Below are 25,105 nucleotides of genomic sequence, written 5' to 3'. Positions count from 1 at the left end.
AGACCATATAGTGGCTGAATGACACAGCGTGGAGGTGTTGGCAGCATGAGGAGACCATATAGTAGCTGAATGACACAGCGTAGAGGTTTTGGCAGCATGAGGAGACCATATAGTGGCTGAATGACACAGCGTGGAGGTGTTGGCAGCATTAGGAGACCATATATTGGCTGAATGACACAGCGTGAAGGTGTTGGCAGCATGAGGAGACCATATAGTGGTTGAATGGCACAGCCAGGAGTTGGCAGCAGCATGAGTAGACACTAGGCCTTCACAATCCCTAAGATTAAAAGATGAATTTAGAAATTTAAACCGAATTTAAGCTGGTGCTACCTACCATAACAAAAGTTTAATTCCTAGACCCAGGCCCAGCAGCGGGATCAGTAAACCATATATTGCCTGAAGGACACAGCCTGGCGTGAGCTGAAGCACTAGGACTTCACAATCCCCAAGAAAAAACACAATTTTTTAAATTTAAAATGAAGATTTTGGACAGCTGGTGCTACCTACTAGAGATGAAGGAACTTTTCAAAAATTCGATTCGGCCGATTCGTTGAATTTTCCCGAAAAGTTTCTTTCAATCCGAATTTGTTCGCGGCGAATCGATATTAAAAAAGGCTCTATGAAGCCTCTATAGGGGTATAGAACACTTTGCTGTGTCCTAAAACGCATATGGAGTGTGCTGGGGTAGTGAAATAATACTGTTATTCAGAATAGCATGCAGATTACCGGCATCGCTCTTAGAATTACTGCCGCACAGCAGCACAATGACAGAGCCTGGTGGTGGCATCAGTGTCAGGAGACCATATAGTGACTGAATGACATAGCATTGAGGTGTTGGCAGCATGAGGACACCATTTTGTGGCTGAATGACACAGCGTGGACATGTTGGCAGCAAGAGGAGACCATTTAGTGGCACAGCGTTGAGTTGGCTGATGCACTAGTACACTACACACCGGGGCTTCACAATCCCCCCCCCAAAAAAAAACAACACAATATATGACATTTTTGACAAAGATTTCTCATAGGTAGCACCCGCTATCCAAAAATTTGAAATTTCCAGACCCAGGCCCCACCTCTGCAGCATCAGGAACCCATATATTGCCTGATGGACACAGCCTGGAGTTGGCTGATGCACCAGTACACACCCGGGCTTCACAATCCCCTCCAAAAAACAACAACATTTTAGAAATTTTTTAAAGAAATACCTTTGTGTAAGAACAAGCGCATATCCAACAGTTCACAAGACTCTATAATGCAGGACGGTGGACCACCCAAAGACATTCTTCTCAAAAAGAATAAACCACACAATGTTTAAAAAATTTTTTACAAAAATAATTCAATATGTGTGTAAGCGCATCTGTCTCCAAAAGATCAGATCACCAAAGGACTTTTTTCGCCCAAAAGATCGAGCAATACCAGGTGTGTTATGCCCTCAGATTTCCGGGGCCACAGGCGCGCTCCACTGAACGGATTAGCGTGTCTCTATCTTTCATCGACCGGTGCTGGTCACCCGCTAACTCCAGGAAAGGTAAGCTGCCGCGAAGCACGTGGTCTCCCCCGGGCACGTTTGGCTCCAGAATTTCCACTACTGCCACACCACGCTGAATGCCAACCATGCTACCGCCTTGCTGACTCAAGGGCAACCTGCAACTCTCTTCTCCCGATGATGAACCCCCCTTCTCCTGAGATCGAGCAATAACAGGTGTGTTATGCCCTCAGATGTCCGGGGCCGCGGGCGCGCTCCACTGAACGGATTAGGGGGTGTCCATCTTATTTGGTAGCACCCGCAATCCAAAAATTTTAAATTCCCAGGCCCCACCTCTGCGGCATCAGGAACCCATAGATTGCCTGAAAGACACAGCCTGGAGTTGGCTGATGCACGAGTATACACCCGGGCTTCACAATCCACCCCCAAAAAACGCAAAATTTCATTGAAATTGTCTGAAAAAATACCTGTTTTTTAAAAATAATCGCATATACAGCAGTTCAGAAGACTCTATAATGCAGGATGGTGGACCACCAAAAGACATTCTTCTCAAAAATAATAAACCACACAATGTTTGAAATTTGGTTAAAAAAATTATTACATGTGTGTAAGCGCATCTGTCTCCAAAAGATCAGATCACAAAAGGATTCTAATCACCAAAAATTATTAAGCAGAGTTAATCCCTCTCCATATATATATTTTTTTTTCATAAAAAAAATCACACGCAACAAGCGTTCCGTTGTGTAACAGTTAGCATTCTGCAAAATTCAATTTTATTACTGATAAAATTATCAGTAAATTTAACAATAACACTACCCAAGAGTGTTTAATTACCCCATACATTGCACCAGGAGCAGTCAGGAGTAGGCCTCAGCAGTACCCAAGAGGCTTTAATAACCCCTTACTTTGCCCGATCAATTGCGAGATCGAGCAATAACAGGTGTGTTATGGCCTCAGATGTCCTGGGCCGCACTAGCGCTCCACTGAACGGATTAGCATGTCTCTATCTTTCAAGGACAGGTGCGTGTTGCTCGCTGAAACCAGTTTGTTATAGGGATCTGGGATTGCAATTATTTTACCTTAAAACGAGGAATTACCAGTAAGTGAGCTGGTCATAAGCTGGCGTTGATTAAGTCCCTGCCCTTTGTACTCACCGCCCGTCGCTATAAGCGATTGGATTAGTTAGTGAGGTCCTCGGATCGGCCCAGGCGGGGTAGGAGAAGGCCCTGGCAGAGCGCCGAGAATTTAATGATCATTGTTGAAATTTGCATTAAGCAAAGCATGTATTTAGCTACTGCTAAACATCCAAAAATTTAAGGCCCAAGGCCAGAGGCACCAGTGAGGCAAGTAGTTCCTTAAACACACAGAATGAGTCTGGAGCATGCATTTGCAGTGCCCAAGAGGTTTTCATAACCCCTTACATTTAAAGATCAATGTTTACATTTGCATTAAGCATGTATTTAGCTACTGCTAAACTTCAAAAAATTATAGGCCCAAGGCCTGAGGCACCAGGGAGGCAAGTAGTTTGTGAAAGACACAGAATTAGTCTGGAGCAGTCATTCGCAGTACCCAAGAGGGTTTCATAACCCCTTACATTTAAAGATCAATGTTGATATTTGCATTAAGCATGTATTTAGCTACTGCTAAACTTCAAAAAAATATAGGCCCAAGGCCAGAAGCATCAGTTTCCCCCATATTAGGAGCATTAGTTGTCCCCCAGATTAGGCAGCATAGATGTCACCCAGATTAGGCAGCATACATGTCCCCCAGATTAGGAGCATAGTTGTCCCCCAGATAAAGAGCATAGTTGTCCCCCAGATTAGGCAGCATAGATGTCCCCCTGATTAGGAGAATACTTGTCCCCAAGAGTAGGCAGCATAGATGTCCCCCAGATTAGGGGCATACTTGTCCCCCAGATTAGGCAGCATAGATGTCCCCCAGATTAGGCAGCATAGATGTAACACAGATTAGACAGCATAGATGTTCCCCAGATTAGGAGCATACTTGTCCCCCAGAGTAGGCAGCATAGATGTCCCCCAGATTAGGAGCATACTTGTCCCCCAGATTAGGCAGCATAGATGTCCACCAGATTAGGATCTTAGTTGTCCCCCAGATTAGGAGCATAAATTGTCCCCAGATTAGGAGCATAGTTGTCCCCCAGATAAGGAGCATAGTTGTCCCCCAGATTAGGCAGCATAGATGTCACCCAGATTAGGCAGTATAGTTGTCCCCCAGGTTAGGCAGCATAGTTGTCCCCCAATCAGCGCGGGACAGTCAGAGCCAATCAAAGGGCCGTATGTGGCAAGCGGGCCATACAATGCCCAGGTCTGCCCCAGAGGGTTTCATAACCAACCACAATAGAGAAAATTTTGTTGCAGGATAATGGTCAATCTACTCAGACCCATCTGTCATTGGTGGCTGGAAATCCTGGCTTATCCATCCCTGATTCATCTTGACAAACGTCAGTCTCTCCACATTTTTAGTGGACAGACGAGTTCGCCTTGGGTTACTATGGCCCCGGCCGCACTAAACACCCGCTCTGATGGCACACTACTGGCCGGGCAGGACAGCTTTTCCAGGGCAAACTCGGCTAGTTGCGGCCATAAATCGAGTTTGGCTGCCCAGAAGTCCAGCGAATCTTCAACGGTTGTTGGCAGGGTCATGTCGAGGTAAGCCACCACCTGCTGGTTAAGGTCCTGCTCCATGTCCACCTGCTGCTGATGAGTAGCTTCACTATGCGGCTGAAGGAAGCTACTCAACAGCGACTGTAGACTCAGGCAGCTGCTGATTGAGCCGGTACTGCTCCTGCCACCCCTCCCCTCCCCAGCATCTGTGGCAGTGGAAGGTGAGCGCAGAGGGCCCCCCGAGTCAGACCTGCAAGTGGATGGACCATGTGGCCGATAGGCATCGACCAACCGACTACGTAGAAGCTCCCTGAAGTAGGTCAGTTTGTCCTCCCTCTCAGTGGGTGTAAAAAAGGCCCCCATTCTGGGCCAGTAGCGAGGGTCTAATAAGGTGGAGATCCAGAAGTCATCGTGCTGACGAATTTTGACAATTCGGGGGTCACTACACAAGCAATTCAGCATTCATCGTGCCCTTTGTGACAGTGACTCGCTGGGACTACCTGCCTCCATCTCCACTGCATACTGCCACGGTGTGTCTGGGTCCTCTGTCTAGACTCCCTCGTAATAACCCTCCAGCTCCTCTGGCTGCTCCTGCTCCTCCTCTCCTGTCCAATGACCAGAAACACTGGTCATCTCATCCACCGTAAACTTTGCTCCGCTCTGCCCCTCATCATCCTCCTCCAGTTCATCCCCCACAGGACTCATGTAGTCTTCTGATGTAGGTGCAACGTCTCCATTGCCGTGACCAGCCATGTTTTCAATCATTTTTGGGAGTAAATGTAGGAGTGGAATTACGTCGTTCATGGCATAATTCGAGCGACTAACAAAAAATGTGGCTTCCTCAAAGGGCCTCAGCAAACGGCAGGTGTCACGTATGAGCTGCCACTCGTTCACATTGAAGTTACACAGGGGAGTACTCCTATCTGCTTGTATCATCAAAAAAGCCGTGATGGCTTTTCTTTGTTCGTATAGTCTGTCCAACATATGGAGGGTGAAATTACAACGTGTGGCAACGTCACAAATGAGACTATGTTGTGGGATACCGTTCTGACGCTGCAGCTCAAGCAAAGTGTGCTTGGCGGTGTACAAGTGGCTGAAGTGCATGCACAGTTTCCTTGCCATTGTCAGGACGTCTTGCAAATGGGGTGAAGACTTGATGAACTTCTTGACAACCAGATTCAACACGTGTGCCATGCAGGGCGAATGGTTCACACTTCCTTGTCGCAGCGCGGCCACAATGTTCTTCCCATTGTCGGTCACCATGGTTCCCATTTCCAGATTTCGTGGAGTAAGCCATACTCAGATTTCTTCCCTAATGAACTTTAGCAGTTCCTCCCCTGTGTGACTCCGTTCGCCAAGGCAAACCATGTGAAGGATGGCTTGACACCGCTGTGCCCTACACACGTGGTACAATGAAGGGCCACCGAGATTTGGATGTGCAGTGGAGGCCAAGGACACGGGGGAGGAGGAGGAGGCGCACACTGTAAAAGGACCAACTGCCTGGGAGCCAGAGCGTGGAGGAGGAAGCGGTGTGACCTGTCCAAGTTGCTGTTGTGGCTGTGCAGGAACAACATTTACCCAGTGGGCCGTAAAAGACATGTATTGTCCCTTCCCGTAGTTACAGCTCCACACGTCGGCGCTGCTGTGCACTTTTGAACACACCAACAGGCTCAAGGACTGGCCCACCTTCTCTTGTACAAACTTATGCAGGGCTGGCACTGCCTTCTTCGCAAAGAAATGACGGCTTGGGACTCTCCACCTCGGCTCGGCACAAGCCATCAATTCCCTGAAAGCTGCAGAGTCCACCAGTTGGAAAGGGAGGGACTGCAACACCAGCAACTTGGACAGGAGCACATTCAACTTCTGCGCCATTGGATGAGTGGGCGCATACTGTTGTCTCTTGGACATGGCTTCGCATATCGATTGTTGGCGGAATGGCTGACTACTAGTGGAAGAAGCAGGAGCGCAAGAAGGAGGGTTTGACACAATGCTCCCTTCGGCTGAGGTGGTGGAGCCTTGGCTGGATGACGGAGGGAGCGGATGGCCACTGGGTGATGCGGCAGGCTGGACCACTACATCGGAGCCACGGTTCTCCCAGGCCGCTTTATGGTGGCGAATCATGTGTTGACGCAGGGCTGTGGTGCCGAGATTGGGACCCTGGCCACGCTTCACTTTCACAGATTTTGCATGTGACTACGCTAAGGTCCTCCGGATTCTTTATGAAGAACAACCACACCGGCACGTTTGGCTCCTGATTTTCCACTACTGCCACCACCACGCTGATTGCCAATCGTGCTACCGCCTTGCTGCCTCATAGACAAAGAGCAAATCTCTTCTCCTGATGATGATGAAGCCCCGGCTTCTGCACCCGGCTCCCAATTGCGATCGGCTTCATCATCATCAAAAGATGTGTGCACGTCACTGATGTCCTCCTCGTGTACCACAACAGTGTCTGCCTCAGGACCCTGAACAATTGAAACACCGTCTCCCACGTCACTCTCCACATCACTACTTGGCCGCCTTGTGGAGCAAGCGACGCATGTCCCCTCACATTCTTGGCCCATTAGCTGCTGACTGTCCTCTATTACATCGTCCTCACTAAATAGTGGAGCTGAACCCAAAGCATGAGATACTTCTTTGGGAGAGGGAACAGCATAGGACAAAGGCAATGGGATTACGGGGACTGCTCCCGGGCCATGCCAACTGAGGGTTGTGTCTGAGGAACCCACCGACTCTTGACTGGGCTTGTCAGATGTTGCTTGTGATAATGGGGATGAGTGTGCAAACCAATTGACGAGGAGAGATGGGTCGACGACACGACCGCTGGGTGTTAACTGGAGCTCAGGCCTATTGCTGCGACTCCTGCTGCCACTCGCCCCAAGTCTGCTGCCAACTCTGCCTGACGTATGTAGGCGTCTGCCCCTTCTCTGTGCACGTCCTGGCACTTCCCTGCCTGACATACTTAGTGCGTTTATAAGGGTATAGAACAGCAGCAGGCGATTACTTATGGCTGTCCTTTCAAAGTATATAGGCCCTAGACAGAATAACAGTTACTAAATAGTACACTCCTTTGTTGTATGTATGCCCTTTGCAATGATGAGTGCACTGGTATGCGTATTTCTACGCAGGAAAAACACTTTTTTTTTTTTTTTTTTTAAATACACCAGCAGGTGTATACTAATGTGTGGAATAGCACTGAATTTAGCACAGAGACAGAATAACAGGTAGTAAATAGTACACTACTTGGTTCTATGTATGCCCTTTGCAATGATGAGCGCACTGTTAAGCGTATTTATACGCAGAAAAAAACTCTTTTTTTTGTTGTATACACCAGCCGGTGTATACTAATGTGTGGAATAGCACTGAATTTAGCACAGAGACAGAAATAAAGGTACTAAATAGTACACTACTTGGTTGTATGTATACCCTTTGCAATGATGAGGGCACTGTTAAGCGTATTTGTACGCAGGAAAAACTTTTTTTTTTTCTTTAATACACCGGCAGGTGTATAACTTGTGGTATAACACTGAATTTAGCACAGAGACAGAAAAAAAGGTAGTATATGGTACACTACTTGCTTGTATTTAGGCCTTTTGCAATGACAAGGCCACTGTTAAGCGTATTTGTACGCAGGACAAATTTTTTTTTCCTTTCATACACCGGCAGGTGTATAACATGTGGTATAACACTGAATTTAGCACAGAGACAGAAAAAAAGGTGGTATATGGTACGCTATTTGCTTGTATGTAGGCCCTTTGCAATGATAAGGCCACTGTTAAGCGTATTTGTACGCAGGAAAAACTTTTTCTTTCATAAACCGGCAGGTGTATAACATGTGGTAGAACATTGAATTTAGCACAGAGACAGGAAAAAAGGTAGTATATGGCACGCTATTTGCTTGCATGTAGGCCCTTTGCAATGATAAGGCCATTGAAAAAGCGTATTTGTGCGCAGGAAAAACTTTTTTTTTTCTTTCATTCACCGGCAGGTGTATAACCTGTGGTATAACACTGAATTTAGCACAGAGACAGAGTAACAGGTGAAAAATGGTAAAAGGGCACTAAAGTCCACACTAATATGACTTATTTCTGAACAGCAGCAGGACCCAACTGGGCAGAACCACATAATTTTTTTTTTTTTTACAGGGATTAAACCCTAAATTGCACTCTGTCACACAATTGTGAGAATCAGATTTGTGGAGCAACAGAAAAACTCAATTGGGCTGAAAAAGAGGAGATTAGATGCTCCATACAGGTAAAACAGCTGTGAGATCTATGACGCAGGTGACTGCTATGCAGCACCTCTATGCCTGCTATATGGAGTAAGGAGAATACGAGGTTTTGCTAGAATCATTCTCGGTCAGAACTGCAGCAACACTGTGCCCTGTGTCTTTCCCTAATGCTGATGTCACCGCTGCATATATGCTGTATAACACCGTTGTATGCGATCAGCACACAGACGTGCAGTCACTTCCTTTCCCTATCTCGTGTGGAGAAGATATGACCAGAGGGAAGATGGCCGCCGATTACATAGGTCTGTGACATCACAGGGGTCAGTGAACACTGATAGGCTGCATCTGACGTGATTCAGGGTCAGCCCGCCTACCTTGATTCCCGCGCCAGCTTCCCGCCCTCCCATGGTGTCTTGTCCATGTATGAAATTCATAATAAATTTGGGTTCGTCAGATTAGATTCGCTCATCTCTACTTGATATGTTTGATACTAAAAAAGGGTCTTTGCCCTTCTTTCCCATGGCATGTGCTAAATGCACACCATTAGCCCTTGAATAACCCCTGAAAAGTATAATAAATCCTGGTTAGACAAGTAATGTTTATCTTGAAAAAGTTGCAAATATTATTTATTGCTACAAAAAAAAAAAAATTAGGGCACTTGGACAGTTCTACAACTGCACAAAAAAAAAAAAATAGTTTCACTAAGCAACCAAACCAAACACTCATTTTACATTCAGTTTACTTAGAACTATGGTATTGATTGCTAATAACCTGGCCAGAGGGAAAGTTGGACAGTTGTCAACTGCAAACAATCAGCTCTCTTAGTTCAATTTGACCAAAGGATATCCAAATTGCAAAAATCTATCAGCTTGGTTGCTAAGGGCAACTTCAGAAAATTATCTCAACACAGGGTAGTATAATTTTGGCAACCTGTAACCAAACCTAAAAATAAATATTGTTTACTAAGAAAAGCTGGTGAAGTTTGGAAAGGGACAAATATGTAAATAGCATCACCATGCTAAAACAAATGAACAAAGAAAACACACGACAAAATGTTACATGGAACAGACTAAACCAATAAACCATTGTTTCAAAACAAGGATGGCTCCAGCATATGTACAACTACACTTTGCCTGGACAGCTAAAGTGTCTACAAAGCTATAAAGGCATGCTGAGATTTGTAGTTGGCCACCATGTGCAGGCACCCTGGTTGGCAAACAGAACATTTAGGCAAGTCTTTACACACAGGCACCACTCTGGAGCTAAAAAATAATTACTTGAAGCAAAGTAGAGCCATAAGACAACCCTATAAAAAAAGGTGAAGGGTAATGATAAAAACATTTTATTCAAACAATTTTAGGAGTATCCCACACACAACACTATACGTTCTGACAAATTCACAATTACACTGTAAGGAACACAGTACGAACAAAACGCCATGCGAATCCTGGAAAACATGGTAGGCAAAGAAATTACCCAAAAAATGTTTTCACCCGTCTATGGATGTGCACAAAGAGATGAAAAGAAACAAACCACAAACACACCAGAAGAACATTCACCAACCCCCCCCCCCCCCCCCCCCAAAAAAAAAAATATATAAATAAATATGACCCACAAACCATTCATATACATTCACCAGAAAAACTAGGGAACTAAGGTGTGAAAAGAATTAAATTTTTGAAAACTTACCATAGCAGGAAAACAATGTGGCAGGACTCTGGGGGAGACACTTTAGAACCACCACCGGCAAAACAGAAGAAAGGACAAGATGAGTAGCATCATATCTGAGGAAAAACACAGAGCAAGATGATAGGTCAGTGCTACCGAGATTCACACAAGCTAATTGGCCAGAAGTTATGTAAATTGCCACAGCCTACATGGATTGGCTAAAACACACCCACACAAACACACACTGACAGGACGACCTAATAACAACATACCTAGCCACGTGAAAAACGGCATAATGAACAGCAGGGCAGGAACCAGGCGTCACCAAAAAACAAAAGGGCAGTTCTGGAGCATAGAAACTGCAATCAGGGCGAATAAAAAAAACAAGCAAGGTGCACGCCCCAAACGATCACAACAAAAAAAGTGGCCTGCTGGGATTAGTAGTTTCCAGCCCAGCAGAAAACCGGAAGCATCAAAAGCAGAAAGAAACGAAACTTGCAAAAAAACAGACAACGTAAAAACAGCAGCAAAGACACAAATAAAATGAGGGACAGACAACAAAAAGGGTAAGTTCATCATACAAAAACACATTGACCACTGGAGTACCCATTTAAACAATTAAAAACTGTGATATAGATGTACAAGTAAAATTTTAATTATATTAGGAAGTTACTAAAAACATGTAACCCTAACCTCAAATTCATAGCTAATTTTGTATGTATACTTCAATGACCGCATAAAATAAAAAATCACTGGCAATGAGCAATCCTACCGCACCACCATACAATAAACAAGACACTAAGTGCGCCAATTGTGACGCCTGTGAATTGCTCTCCAAAAACAAAACACAATGTAAAGTGTAAAACTCAGAAAAGGGGACACTGACCAAATTTTGAGTAAAGCAGTGGTTAATCAATTGTTTAAGGAATAGCCTGTATAATCAGTCCCTAAAATATCTCACAATTGTGTGCCAAGATTCCACACCTCACCCTCACTGTTTGGCATGTAGCTGGGGAACTCACCCTAAAAAGGGTGACCCCCTTGCCTCTGGACTGTAGTCCCTACAGTGCGCTCCCTGAGCAAGGAGCGAAAGCGCACTCGCTGATCACGTGAGCACTTTCCAATATGGGGGCTTTGTAAACACACATGGCCTTCGATTTCAGACACATTCTCACTCCAGAAGCCCAATGGCGCTCCTCTTCTGAGCATTGTAGTTCACCCGCAGAGCACTTTACATCCACATATAGGGTATGTTCTTACTCGGAAGAAATGGGGCTACACATTTTGGGGGGCTTTTTTCCTACTCTCCCTAGTGAAAATGAAAAATGTAGTGTAACACCAGCATTTTAGTGAAAAAAATTTTTTTTTTTCATTTTCACATCCAACTTTAACGGAAATTTGTCAAACACCTGTGGGGTGTTAGGGCTCACTTTACCCCTTGTTACATTCCGTGAGAGGTGTAGTTTCCAGAATGGGGTCACATCTGGGTATTTATTGTTTTGCGTTTATGTCAGAACCGCTGTAAAATCAGCCACCCCTGTGCAAAACATCAATTTAGACCTCAAATGTACATGGCACACTCTCACTTCTGAGCCATGTTGTGCGCCCGCAGAGCACTTAACGCCCACATATGGGGTAGTTCTGTGCTCAGGAGAAATAGCGTTACAAATTTTGGGGGTCTTTTTTCCTTTTACCGCTTGTGAAAATTAAAAGTATGGGGCAACACCAGCATGTTAGTGTAAAAATTATTTTTTTACACTAACATGCTGGTGTAGACCCCAACTTTACCTTTTCATAAGGGGTAAAAGGAGAAAAATCCCCCCAAAATTTGTAACGCACTTTCACCCCATATGTGGCCCTAAACTGTTTCCTTGAAATACGACAGCGCTCCAAAGTGAGAGAGCACCATGCGCATTTGAGGACTAAATTGGGGATTTGAATCCTCCACAAAAATACCCTATGGCAGTGTTTCCCAAACAGGGTATCTCCAGCTGTTGCAAAACTCCCGGCATGCCTTGACAGTCAGTGGCTGTCCGGCAATACTGTGAGTTGTGGTTTTTCAACAGCTGGAGGCTCCATTTTGGAAACACTGCCGTACAATAAGTTTTTGAAATTTTTCTATTGGGGGGGGGGGATTGTGTAGGGGTATGTGTATATGTAGTGTTTTACCCTTTATTATGTGTTAGTGTAGTGTAGTGTTTTTAGGGTACATTCACACGGGCGGAGGTTTACAATGAGTTTCTCGCTGGGAGTTTGAGCTGTGGCGGAAAATTTGCCGCATCTCAAACTTGCAGCAGAACTCGCTGTAAATCCGCCTGTGTGAATGTAACCTGTACATTCACATGGTGGTGGGGGGGGGGGGGGGGGGGGCAAACCTCCAGCTGTTGCAAAACTACAACTCACAGCATGCACTGACAGACCATACATGCTGGGAGTTGTAGTTATGCAATAGCTGGAGACACATTGGTTGCAAAACACAGAGTTTGTTACTTAACTCAGTGTTTCGCAACTAGTGTGCCTCCAGGTGTTGCAAAACTAGAACTTCCAGCACGTACAGTCTCTCAGTGCATGCTTGGAGTTGTATTTTTGCAACAGCTTGAGGCACACTGATTGCAAAACACTGAGTTAGGAAACAAACTCTGTTTCACAACCAATGTGTCTCCAGCTGTTGCAAAACTGCAACAATCAGCATATATTGACAGTCGAAGGGCATGCTGGGAGTTGTAGTTTTGCAACAGCTGGAGGCACACTGCTACAACTCCCAGCATGCCCTTTGGTAGTCTGTGCATGCTGGTGTGGTAGCCCTTGGGGGGTATAATGTAGTTGGGGTGCTGCTGTGTTGGAATATGAGGGGTTAATTTAACCCTTGTCACTCGTGACGCCAGGGTGAGGGTTAATACGCCGAGGTAGTTACTAGGCCTATCGCCACCCTTCACAGAAACGATAGGCTTGTGCAGAAATAAATGATTAAGAAATAAAGGAAAAACTGGGATATGCACCCCTAGTGAAGGATGTTTAGGTGAGATGAAGAAAAAAGGTATATTAGTAGCACTCACCGAGTTGGGTTGCGCTGAGAGCACAACACCTATGTAGGCCTTAGGTAAATATCCCAGGTCCGCAGCCACGGTCCTCTGGAGCACCAATGATGTCCCAGTAGTTGCAGGGTAAAAAAATGGACAAAAAAGGGGGCCGCTGCTGGCGAAGCAGCGGCCCCCTTTTTTGTCCATTTTCTTACCCAGAAATAAATGATTGTCCACGGCAGTGCTGAACTTGCAGGAACTTTACTGATGAATTGCGGTACATTCAGTAACGATAACAGTCTTAGTAACAGAGTCTATTATCAGCACGGCAGTGATTGACAGTTGCTTAGGACCGATAAGTTATCCTGAGATTTATAGAATTAGGTTTTGCAGAGATCTGCTGGATTTAGGGGGTCTGCGGAGTAATAGGGAATTGAAGTAACTCACAGTCTTGGAATGATGGCCGTTGGCGCAAGGCATTGGCCTAGTGGTTGCTGATGACAGCTGCGCAGATCCGTCCTCATCAGCAGCCCACGAGGAAAGAGCGATTAATGGCCACCGCTCCCTTATATGGGCAGGGGCAGGGCCGTTTTGGATTAGTCCACGTCAGCTGTCACTCACCATTACAAAGCATGGTGGGTGATCACCTGCCTACCTCCAAAGGTCCTTGAGTAAAAACCATAGAGTTCTGGAATGCATCACGTGACCCGCAGGTCCTGCGACACTAACAACAAGGTAAGTACACTTTATATACATATAGACAATTAAAGTTGAATAATTTTAATTATTAAAGGGGTGACTAACTATAAATGAGGATCCCACTGGTACCTAGGGACTTTGGGGACCTCACCACAAGGTAATGGATGCAATCCCGTACCGGGACACCACACTGGGAGTTGTAGTTATGTAACAGCTGGCTGCACACTTTTTCATAGAAAAAATGTGCCTCCAGCTGTTGCAAAATTACAACCCCCAGTATGCACAGGCTACCAAAGGGCATGCTGGGAGTTGTATTTGGAACTCCAGCTGTTGCAAAACTACAACTCCCAGCATGCCCTTTGGCTGTGCATGCTGCGAGTTGTTGCTAAGCAACAGTAGGAAGTGAACAGGCCTTACCTCCTGCTTTATCCTGCCAATGGGACCGCCAATGCTGCTGTCGCCGATCCTTCTGCTCCTGTCACCGCCACCAATCCCGAGGGGACCCCCGCCAGACCAGTGCAAGGTAGGAGAACCCCGCCGGCGCCGATCTTCGCCGACTCGATCGCCACCCAGCAGGGTCGTGATTGACTGGTCGTTCCGACCGATCAATCATGTGATCGTGAGGCGGCACCCATGCCACCTCACTCCTTCTGGGTAAGGGTGAATGGGGCTGTCCCGGACAGCCCCATTCACCCTTTTTTTCCGGGTCACCAGAGACCCGATTGACCCGGAAAAGTCGCAAATCGTTGGTCTAAATTGACTGATTTGCCAACATGGGGGGCCCCCCCAGGAGTTTGCACGGGGTGCCTGCTGATAGATATCAGCAGTCACCCCGGTCCGGTCCCCGCCCTTGATCGCGGGGGTGAGATCCACTATAGAGGTAGCCGGAGGGCTTACCTCTGTTCACTGCTGTCCCATGGCTCTGTCATTGATAGAGCCTGGCTGGACTAGGCTCTATCAATGAATTGCAGAGCACACAGATCAATGGAGTTCAAAAGAACTCTATTGATCTGTATGAGGAAACTAATGATTCCTCCTAAAAGTCTAATAAAGTGTAAAACAAAAAACAAAAAATTTTTTTATTAAAGTTTAAAAGACACACATACCGTCCATGTTAAAAGTTCAAATCACCCCCTTTTTCTATATAAAAACATGTAAACATAATAAAAATAAACATATTTAGTATCTCTGCTTGCGTAATTGTATGAACTATTAAAATATAACATTATGTATCCCATACGGTAAATGGCATAAATGTAAAAAAAATACCAAACCGGGGGCGTGGCTAACCGCCGAGGAGAAAGGTCGCATGGCTGACTAGCTCCCTCTCACATCCTGAATAAAACGCGGCTAACACCGGCATTCAACCGACTGCAACTGACCGGCACCGACCCAACCTCACCCCTAAGCAAAGAGGAACTCCCCGGGCTGCTTAGATTGGCGCTGCAGGGACCTCAGCAGCCACCACAGCCCGCAACAATGGGACGGGGCAGAACCTCAGAGAGGGGACGGGCGCCATTTTCCCGCCACTCCGTCCCTGCTACAGAAACGCCGACACAGCTACCTGCTACCTGGTACCCTGCATAGATAAGACTTACCAGGTGGAGGCTGTGTATTCCGGGTCCCGAACAGAGGAGAGCCGAGCAGGGACGAGTGGCTAACTGCAGAACTGAAAGGAAGAGACGGCCTGCGTGGGTAGAGAGAGGACGCCATATCCTGGGATACCTCCTCCTCTGCAGGTGCCCGCAAACTCTGCAGTCCGGCACCCGAGAGGCACAGTGTCTAAAAACCACTGGAGCTATAAAGGTACTGTTGGGTGGAAGGAAAAGGAAAAAGAATAAGGGGAAGGAGTGGAGGGGGTAATTGTACAGTGTCTGGAACGAATCACTGTCAGCACATTTAGTAGCACCGCCATTTTAAGACTTCTTCTTGCCCGGAGCCGCCATTACAGTGCTGTTCTTACAACTAAAAGATTCTAAGCCTTGATTTATACCACTCTAAAGGAGCTGAGATCCCCAACCAAGCAGTGGTGTATTGAACCCCCTGGATAGTGAGGTGGCATATACCAAGAGGACATAGCTATATAACATTTGAAATACAAAAGACTCAGTCTAACCTTTTCTAAACTGTCAGCCACTCAGTTATAGACGACCACCATTATATTGATTTTTAAAATACATATTATTCCTGCACTACCCATCTTTCTCCACTAGATGGTGGAGCTGAATCAGAGTACATTGTGACTGCTCATCTTAAATATACTTTATCCAGTTATTTTCTGTTAATGGACTGTGTACAACAAGTTGTACCCACAAATTGAAGAGAATTGCATTCATTGATTGAACTATACTGCGCTGAGCCTATTGGATATTAGCTTTGAAGATCCAACTTGCATACAAAACTTCTATCACTAAATACTTATAGCTTTTTGGATGGTAGGTGCTACAGTTATATGCTGAAAACTGTTTGCATTTAAATGTAATGCTCTAGCCACCTACAAAAATCTTCTTCTAAAATACTTACCAGAACTGCCCCCATACTACAGCTGGGACTACCAACACCTTGAGTTCTATAGTGCATAGTACTGCTGTGCTTCCCACCTTCCACCACTAGATAGTGATATCGCATAAGTAAAAACTGCACTTGGACCCCTTATAACCACCTTCTCAAGTTTTTCACTGTTCTTCCATCTCACAGACTAAACACCTTTATTAAAGGACTGTTCATGACAAGTTATGCCCGCAAGACGGGGAAGGAGAACTGCACCTACTAAACTCACCAAGTTTTACTCACCTACATCGGGAGGGACAACTTCTCTACCAGGTGCAAAAAAGGAAAATACTACCTCAGCAGCTGAAAAAATAATCTCATTCGCACCAGTGTTGCCTTCTCTCTCACCTCCTCCAGACCAGATGGCTTCCCACCAACCTAAAGATGACCCTAAATTGCCACCTAATATGGAGTCTGCAATGAGATCTTTATTCCAAGAATTTAGAGAAAACCTTCAAAAAGACTTTATGACATCTCTAAGCTCTTTAGCGAAGGAGGTTACTACTATTGGCGAAAGAACAAGCCATTTAGAAGAAAAGATGGGCGAATTCATGGAGGCCCACAATGCTTTGGTGGATGATCAAAACAAACTAAATGAAGATATGTTTGCGGTCAAACTTAAACTTGCGGATTTAGAAGATAGATCACGCAGAAATAATATCCGCTTTCGCGGCATCCCAGAGACTGTGCACGCAGCGGACCTCAGAGAATTCCTAACTGATTACTTCACCATTCTCATTCCTGAGGCGGACCAAAGGGACATGATTATAGTCAGAGTACATAGGATTCCTAAACCTTCCCATTTACCAGCAATTGTGCCTAGGGACGTACTAGCGAGTAGTGTTGCTCGCGAATATTCGCAATTCGAATTTTATTCGCGAATATCGCATATTCGCGAATTCACAAATATTCGCGAATATAGCACTATATATTCGTAATTGCGAATATATATATATATTTTTTTTACTTTATTATTTTTTTTCACAGTTCACATCACAGTGATCATACCTTTTTGCTTCCAGCTTGTGTGGTGTAAAGAAGGCTCTAATTCTACTGTGTGAGACCGGTGTGCGAATTTTCGTATATGCGAAAATGTGCATATGCGAATTTCCGCATATGCGAATTTTCGCTTATGTTAATTAATGTATATGCAAATTTTCGCATACGCAAATTATCGTATATGCGAAAATAAATCGAGAATATTACGAATATGCGAATATTCGCGAATATATGACGAATATTCGCGAATATATGACGAATATTCGCGAATATATGACGAATATTCGTCCATATATTCGCGAATATTTGCAAATTCGAATATGGCCTATGTCGCTCAACACTACTAGCGAGACTGCATTTCTATCACTTCAAGGATGAAATACTCAGGAAGGCCAGGAAACCGCCAACTCTTCCAGAGCGCTTTTCTCAAATATCATTATTTGCGGACTTATCTGCGGCCACCTTGAAGAGGAGGAAAGCCTTTTCTGTCGCAACTAATATTTTGAGAGACAAAGGTGTCCCTTACCGCTGGGGATTTCCGGTCAAACTCCTAATATCTAAAAATGGTTCCACACATGAACTACGCAACCCTTCAGAGGCATTAAAACTAATAGAGAAGTGGTTCCCGGATTCAATCCTAGACAAGGAAAAAACTCCTCCTAAAAGAAGAGCTGAACCATTGACACAGGATTGGAGAAAAGTAGGACCCTCATCGACCAAGAACTATTCTTCTTCAATGAACTCCCAACCCAGATCTCCAGCCTCTGACCATACATGTGACCCTCCAACTTGAATTGATTGTTACCTGCTAAACACTTAGTATAATTTTCTACTGTTTCTCTTTTAAAGTAGAGTATGTTTTATTTCCTTTATGCTTATTAGTGTTGAGCGGCATAGGCCATATTCGAATTCGCGAATATTCGCGAATATATGGACGAATATTCGTCATATATTCGCGAATATTCGCATATTCGTTATATCCTCGTTTTATTTTCGCGTTTGCGAAAATACGCGCATGCGAAAATTTGCATATGTGGAAATTCGCATATGCGAAAATTAGCATATGCTAATTTTCGTATATGCGAATATTCGCACGCCAGTCTCACACAGTAGTATTAGAGCCTTCTTTACACCACACAAGCTGGAAGCAGAGAGGGGTGATCACTGTGATGTGTACTGTGAAGAAAAAAAAAAAAAAACGAATATTCGTAATTACGAATATATAGCGCTATATTCGCGAAATTCGCGAATTCGCGAATATGCGATATTCGCGAATAATATTCGAATTGCGAATATTCGCGAGCAACACTAATGCTTATATAAAGACTTAACGCTGGTTATGTAATGTAATGAGATGTACTCTCCCAGGGAAGTGTACTTGATAATTTAGGTTGTTAAACTAAGATATTATTCAGGATTCTTTGAATATCATACTTACGTTTTTTCTAGAGTGCACTATACTTGGTGTACTCTCTCATTTCTAGTCTGATACCCTGTTCACTATCTCCCCCACCCCCACTAGCCTAGCCTATGTTTTACAATAGGTACTGGCAGGTTCACTTTGAACAAATGATACTTGTTTTTACTTACTGTTGTTTTTTTTTTTTTTTTTCACTATATGTGACTCCACGGGCGCTCCATCTTTCCACAATGTCTCAATTCCCTTAATGCTGTGCTGGTCCAAGGCTGGGGTAAGTGACCTGCTCACCCACATCCTCCCCAATATACACCATGGTACTTAAAGTATCGTCATTGAATGTCAAGGGACTAAACAGCCCATTCAAAAGGTCTCTATTCTGGAGTGAGTGTTCCCGACTGAAATGCGATATAGTCTGCGCTCAGGAAACGCACCTTCTAGAATCAGAGTTAAAAACAAAAGATTCCCCTTTACTTTCTTCACACCGAATACTAGGGGAAAAAAAGGAGTTTTGATTGCTATTAAAAACACTGTAGCTTTTCAACTGATTGACACTGTTTGTGACCCAAATGGTAGGTACATTTTACTAAACTGAATTATCAACAATGAGAGATTCACAATAGTCTCTGTATATGCTCCCAATAAAAAACAGAACAAAGTTTTTTCCCGAATGTTAGAAATCATTAATAAACACAAATATGGTGCTTTACTATTGCTAGGAGACTTTAACCAAGTTATGTCCCCTGTGATAGATAAATCTTCTTCAAAACCCTCAGAAAAAAACATCGCCCTATATAATATGTTATTTAAGGAGGATTTGTATGATGCATGCTTAATGCAGGCGAGAGGGATTATACTTTTTTCTCCCACCCACACCAAATTTACTCTCGTATAGATTTCATTGTCACTGATAAATGGCTACTCCAAAGAATAACCTCTGCTACTATAGGTATTATAAGCTGGTCTGACCACGCTCCTGTCTCGGTGTCCATACAAGAAAGATTTAATTCTCCCTCATTCTCCCCATGGAGGCTTAACAACTCTCTCCTTAATGATCAGATTGTTAGGTCTACTGTAGAAAAAGAACTGCGAGAATTTTTTGAGAGCAATATTTCAAAGGACACAAATGTTCTTACAAACTGGTGGCCCACAAGGCAGTTATGAGGGGTACTTTTATTAAAATAGCTGCAGCAAATAAAAAAAAAACAGGCTAGCTAAAACACAAGAACTACTCCACAAGATCAAAAAACTAGAAGACTCACACAAACAAAACCAAGACACCCATATATTAAAAGTACTTAGAGCTCTCCTGTTTAAACTACATCAAATACTACATTATAAATTTGATTACATGCTTAAAAAAACTAAGACACTATTTTATTGGTACGGCAATAAAGCCAGTAAACTTTTAGCAAATAAATTCAAAACCATAACAGCATAAGTGAAAATTCCATTTATTTATAACTCTAAAAATGAGAAGATGATTAATCCCCCAAAAATCTCTGACACCTTCACTGAATACTATACTAATCTATATAATTTGAAAACAGACCCTAATACCCCGCAACCTACTAGTGAGATTATTAACAATTTCTTGTCCTCAATTTCACTGCCGGTAGTAGATAATGAAGCCCTTATGTCCATAAACGCACCTATTTCCTAATTAGAAATTACCACTGCTATTTCTTCATTGAAATCCAACAAATCCCCAGGCCCAGACGGATTCACGGGGGAATACTTCCAAAAATTTTCTGACATTTTCGCACCCCAATTGAGCCTGATGTATAATCACATTTTTAGCACAGGGAATATCCTGCCCGAAATGCTAGACGCTCAAATAGTGACTCTCCCAAAGCCAGGTAAAAACCCAGACAAACCTGAAAATTTTCGCCCTATCTCCCTCTTAAATAATGATTTGAAACTCTATGCGAAAATTATAGCCAATAGGCTCAACAATATTCTCCCTACTTTGGTGGGGATCAGGTAGGCTTTGTAAAAAATAGGCACACGGTAGATGGCACGCGCAGGTTTATAGATCTCATTTATGAAGCTGAAACCCGCAAAGTGCCTTCTCTGCTGTTATCACTTGACGCTGAGAAGGCCTTTGATAGGGTCCATTGGGGGTTTCTTAATTCAGTCTTAACGAAATTTGGACTGGTGGGTCACATTCAAAAAGCTATAGGGGCTTTATACTCAGCTCCTAGGGCCTCAGTTTACTCATCTGGTTTCCTTTCCCATAAACTCCCTATCTCCAATGGAACTAGACAGGGATGCCCCCTTTCCCCCTTATTATTCGCCATGCTCATGGAACCCCTGGCAGAAAAAATACGAACTGACCCTAACATCAGTGGACTCAAAATAGGGGATAGAGAACACCGCATAGGACTATTTGCTGATGACGTAATCATATTTTGCTCAGACCCTAAAATTTCCCTTCCCTCTATCAGTACAATACTTTCTGACTTTAGAGATGCCTCATACTATAAAATCAACGAAACTAAATCCCAAATACTAAATTTAGGACTACCCGTCAGACGAGTTAACCACCTCAAAGATAGGTTCCCTTTTAGTTGGTTGACCTCCTCGTTAAAATATCTGGGTATTCAGCTATCATTCCCTATATCCAAACTCTTCAATGACAATTATGTAACATTGCTAAGAGAAATCAAACACACAGTATCTCATCTATCCACAGTGGGTATTTCCTGGCTGGGTAGATTGGCAGCAATTAAAATGATGATACTTTCTAAAATCTTATATATTTTTCGCAATGTTCCCATAATTCTCCCGATAACCTACTTAAAAAACCTGCAATCTATCCTAATGAAATACATATGGGGTAATAAACCGCCCAGAGTCAAAGCAGACACCTTATATAAACCACTCCGCAAAGGGGGAGTGGGATGCCCTTCGGTACTTCAATACTACAGAGCGGTAATTCTGGATCAACTTAAACCTCTTTGGTTGAATGATATGTCTAAGCATTGGGTACACATAGAATCGACTGTAGTGGGAAGGCATCCTTTACGCAACATATTAACAGCGGCATACCTATTCAATCAAAACCCATCCCATAAGCATCCCACAGTGGGCGCTATTATCCACTTATGGAACTCGTGTATAAACCCTAAACGTATGTTTCACATACAACCCTTTTCAAACCCTTGTACTGTCATAGAAGCAGCAATTCCAGATCTGAGTATCACTAATTGGATAGAAAAAGGATTAACCTCCCTGGCTGACTTCTGGGTGGATGGTAACTTTACATCTTTTAACTATATTAAAACCAAATGTGAGCTCAGCAATAAGGAATTTTTTAAGTTCCTACAAATAAGACACTTACTGTCGACCCTAGAATTTCAGTCCTCACATTCACCAACACTACTAACTAATTGGCTGGACTCTCTTACTTCTACCCTAAAGGGAATCTCATTTTGCTACTACATCCTATTAGATTCTTGTTCTTCCCTGCCTGACACCTATAAATCGAAGTGGGAGGAGGAACTTGCAGTACATTTTTCAGATCAGCAATGGTCTCAAGCACATTCCACAGTACTATCATTGTCTAGATGCATTAACCATTTAGAGCATACTAAAAAGCTGCTGTATAGGTGGTATTTGACTCCCAGGAGATTGGCTCAATTCACTGACTCATCCGGCTGTTGTTGGAGGTGTGGGGTTGAGGGTGATATGTCCCACATATGGTGGTCATGCCCACCTTTATTAACCTTCTGGAAGAAGATAGGTACATTTTTGTCTACAATCTGTGGATTTCCAGTCATATTAACTGGCACTTTTAAATATTAATCTTAACTTCTTCTCCCATCACCATAGAACAATTATCTTACACACATTACTAGCAGTTAGATTAAAGATAGCTCATAAATGGAACTCTCCGGGTATCCCCTCACTAAAAGAGGTTATTGTAGGAGTCAACAACAATTGTTGGCATGAATACAAGATTGCTGATTCCCAGAATAGATTACATCATTTTCTGTATAGATGGGATGTGTGGCTGAGTGGTCCACATAATACTGTTCAGATATAAAAACTTGTATTGCTTTGTTACTCCTTGACATCTATTTCCTTCTAAGTATAACCAGCACCCGTTGAGCTCGTCTCTTCTGTTTTGGTATGTTATTTAATACTTGTTTGTTATTGCAGTTATATTCTTGCGATATGTTACAACAGCGCTTCGGCGCACTTTGCTTAAATTTTGTAACCATATTACATTTATTGTTAATTTCTGTAATATCTTAGAAAATGATTAATAAAATCTAAGCTTAAAAAAAAAAAATACCAAACCACAGAATTGCAATTTTTATAATATCCCAGAAAAAAAGTAAAAAAGCGATTAAAAAGTCAGATCAATACCAAAATGGTACCGATACAAAATAAAACAGATTATGGCGCAAAAAATGAGCCCTTGGGGGCGGAGCTAGCCAGCAGAGTGAGAAGATGTGCTTCACCTCAGCTCTGCCTAAGGCCCACATTCTGTGTGTTTTTTTTTTAGGATTTAAATCCTACCTGGGAGATCCAACCTTCCTGGGAACAGAAAGGGGAGAACACCAGGATCATTTTGGGACCTCTCCCGACCTGATATCCCCCCAGGGAGATTCACGGGGACTGTGTGCTGCACGCTGCATGCACTGACCAAGACGGACGGGCGCCATCTTCCTCCCTGACCGCTCACCGGCTCTCCCGTGGCACTACCCGCCTGACATAATCAAAGCTGCTGTGGATCACTCAGCCCTGCTTCCCCCCTGGATGTGGCGGCATCCGGCTATAGAAGGTGACACCCGGAACCTGCAGTGAACACCACAGCTATATGCGGGGAGGTGTGTGTGGAATGTAGACTGCCAGCATTATAACAGGTACAGCCACCATATCTGTGCACGCTGCGCACTGCCCTGTCATACCTCTACTCCTCCAGAGTCCGTAACCCGCTGTGCCTGCCGCCTACCTGCCCTCAGCCTAGCCCCCTCTCACACCTGGGGTCTGGCACAAACATTGCTATATTAGCTTCACTGGGACACCATTTTCCCCAGCCACGTGCATCTGACCTGTGGGAACTGCAGAGAGCCCCTGCACTACAGCTCATCTAAAGGTACACGCAGCACCACCTTCTCCCGGCACCTTAGCTGCCAGGTCTACATTGTGGGACATTGAAAATCAGTATAGAAAACTCCTTTACTTTACCTTGTGAAGTCGTCTGTCCTATTTCTGGCCTCCATTACAGGAGAACAGCTCTCCCTATTGCTATTCTCTGCTGCCACCTAATGACTTTTTACTTTTACTACACCTCTGCTTGCAAATAGACCTGCACACAGTCTGATACCTTATCATCCCCCCTCCCCCCCCCCCCCCCCCCGGCGTACCAGCAGCCTATAGCTGGTGGACTCTCTCTATTTTACCCATTGTCCTATGACCTGACGATGACACTCTAATGTAACGGGACTTCTTGAAGAGGCGGCTTGATGTCTAACCTATTTGAACCAGTGTCCCCCATTCTCTCTCCACCCCATCCTCAATGATGCCATAATGGTCAAGATTGGTCCTGCTAAAAATAGAACCAACTCTCTACTACTACTGAAAGAAGGGAAGCATTGACACTTTCATGAAATGCACAAATTCCTCTGATTCCAGAAAGTCTTTAGAGATGGTGGTCCCACAAGACAAGTCGCTGATGCCTAAATTGCACAAAGATGCGGCTGCTGACCACGAAAGTGATTCTGAAGAACTAGTCCTGAATAACGCCCTGCCACTGTCGTGCACTTTTATGGACAGACTGCTTAGAACGGCTCTAGAACTGGTCTCCAGAGACTTGCAGAAATTGAAGTCTGATGTCAGATCGGTAAGATCGGTAATAGAGTCGAACAATTGGAATCCACACAATCACAAGTGGTGGCCTATACCGCCACTTCTACTACTGCCATGGTGTCCTGTCAAATTCACCTCAATAAAGATCTTAAATGAATCCTACAACAAAATACGCACTTTAGATAGATCGTCATTCTTTATTCCAAAACCAATAGACCCGTCACCTCAAAATGACGAGCCTAAATTAATATTACCATTCAATAAAGACTATAAAAAAATGGAAACAATCATTAAAAACAATTGGCATTTCTTAAGGAACGACAAGCTGATCGGTTTGGACATCCCTACACACCCACCCATAGTATATAAGAAAGCCCCCAATTTTGGCATCCAAATCGCCCCCACCATTAAACAATCATCCTTCAATCAGACATCTACATGGCTACAAACTAAAGGTTTTTTCAGATGTGGATCCTGCTCAGCATGTATGATCACAAAATTTCCAAAAAAGATCACTGAAATAGTATCTACAACCAATAAGTACAAACACCAAATATCAGAATGCCTCACCTGTCACACTAAGGGAGTAAT

General features: G+C 44.0%; 1 protein-coding gene across 1 annotated transcript in view; it reads right to left on the bottom strand.

Moving 5' to 3' along the window:
* The window catches only part of LOC130277028 (uncharacterized), a 49,513-nt gene extending 25,563 nt beyond the window's left edge, over nucleotides 1-23,950 (bottom strand). Inside the window, exons 1-2 of the transcript XR_008845342.1 lie at nucleotides 23,894-23,950; nucleotides 10,031-10,125 (exon numbers count right to left, since the gene is read on the bottom strand). The gene's annotated coding sequence lies outside the window, so the exon portion shown is untranslated. The remainder of the gene's footprint in view (nucleotides 1-10,030; nucleotides 10,126-23,893) is intronic.
* Between the last annotated feature and the right edge of the window lie 1,155 nt (nucleotides 23,951-25,105).

The sequence above is a fragment of the Hyla sarda genome, chromosome 6 (genome assembly GCF_029499605.1).
Source record: "Hyla sarda isolate aHylSar1 chromosome 6, aHylSar1.hap1, whole genome shotgun sequence".
Taxonomy (NCBI): Eukaryota; Metazoa; Chordata; class Amphibia; order Anura; family Hylidae; genus Hyla; species Hyla sarda.
Note: the sequence above shows the minus strand (reverse complement) of the source record. Positions and strands in the feature narration are given on the sequence as shown.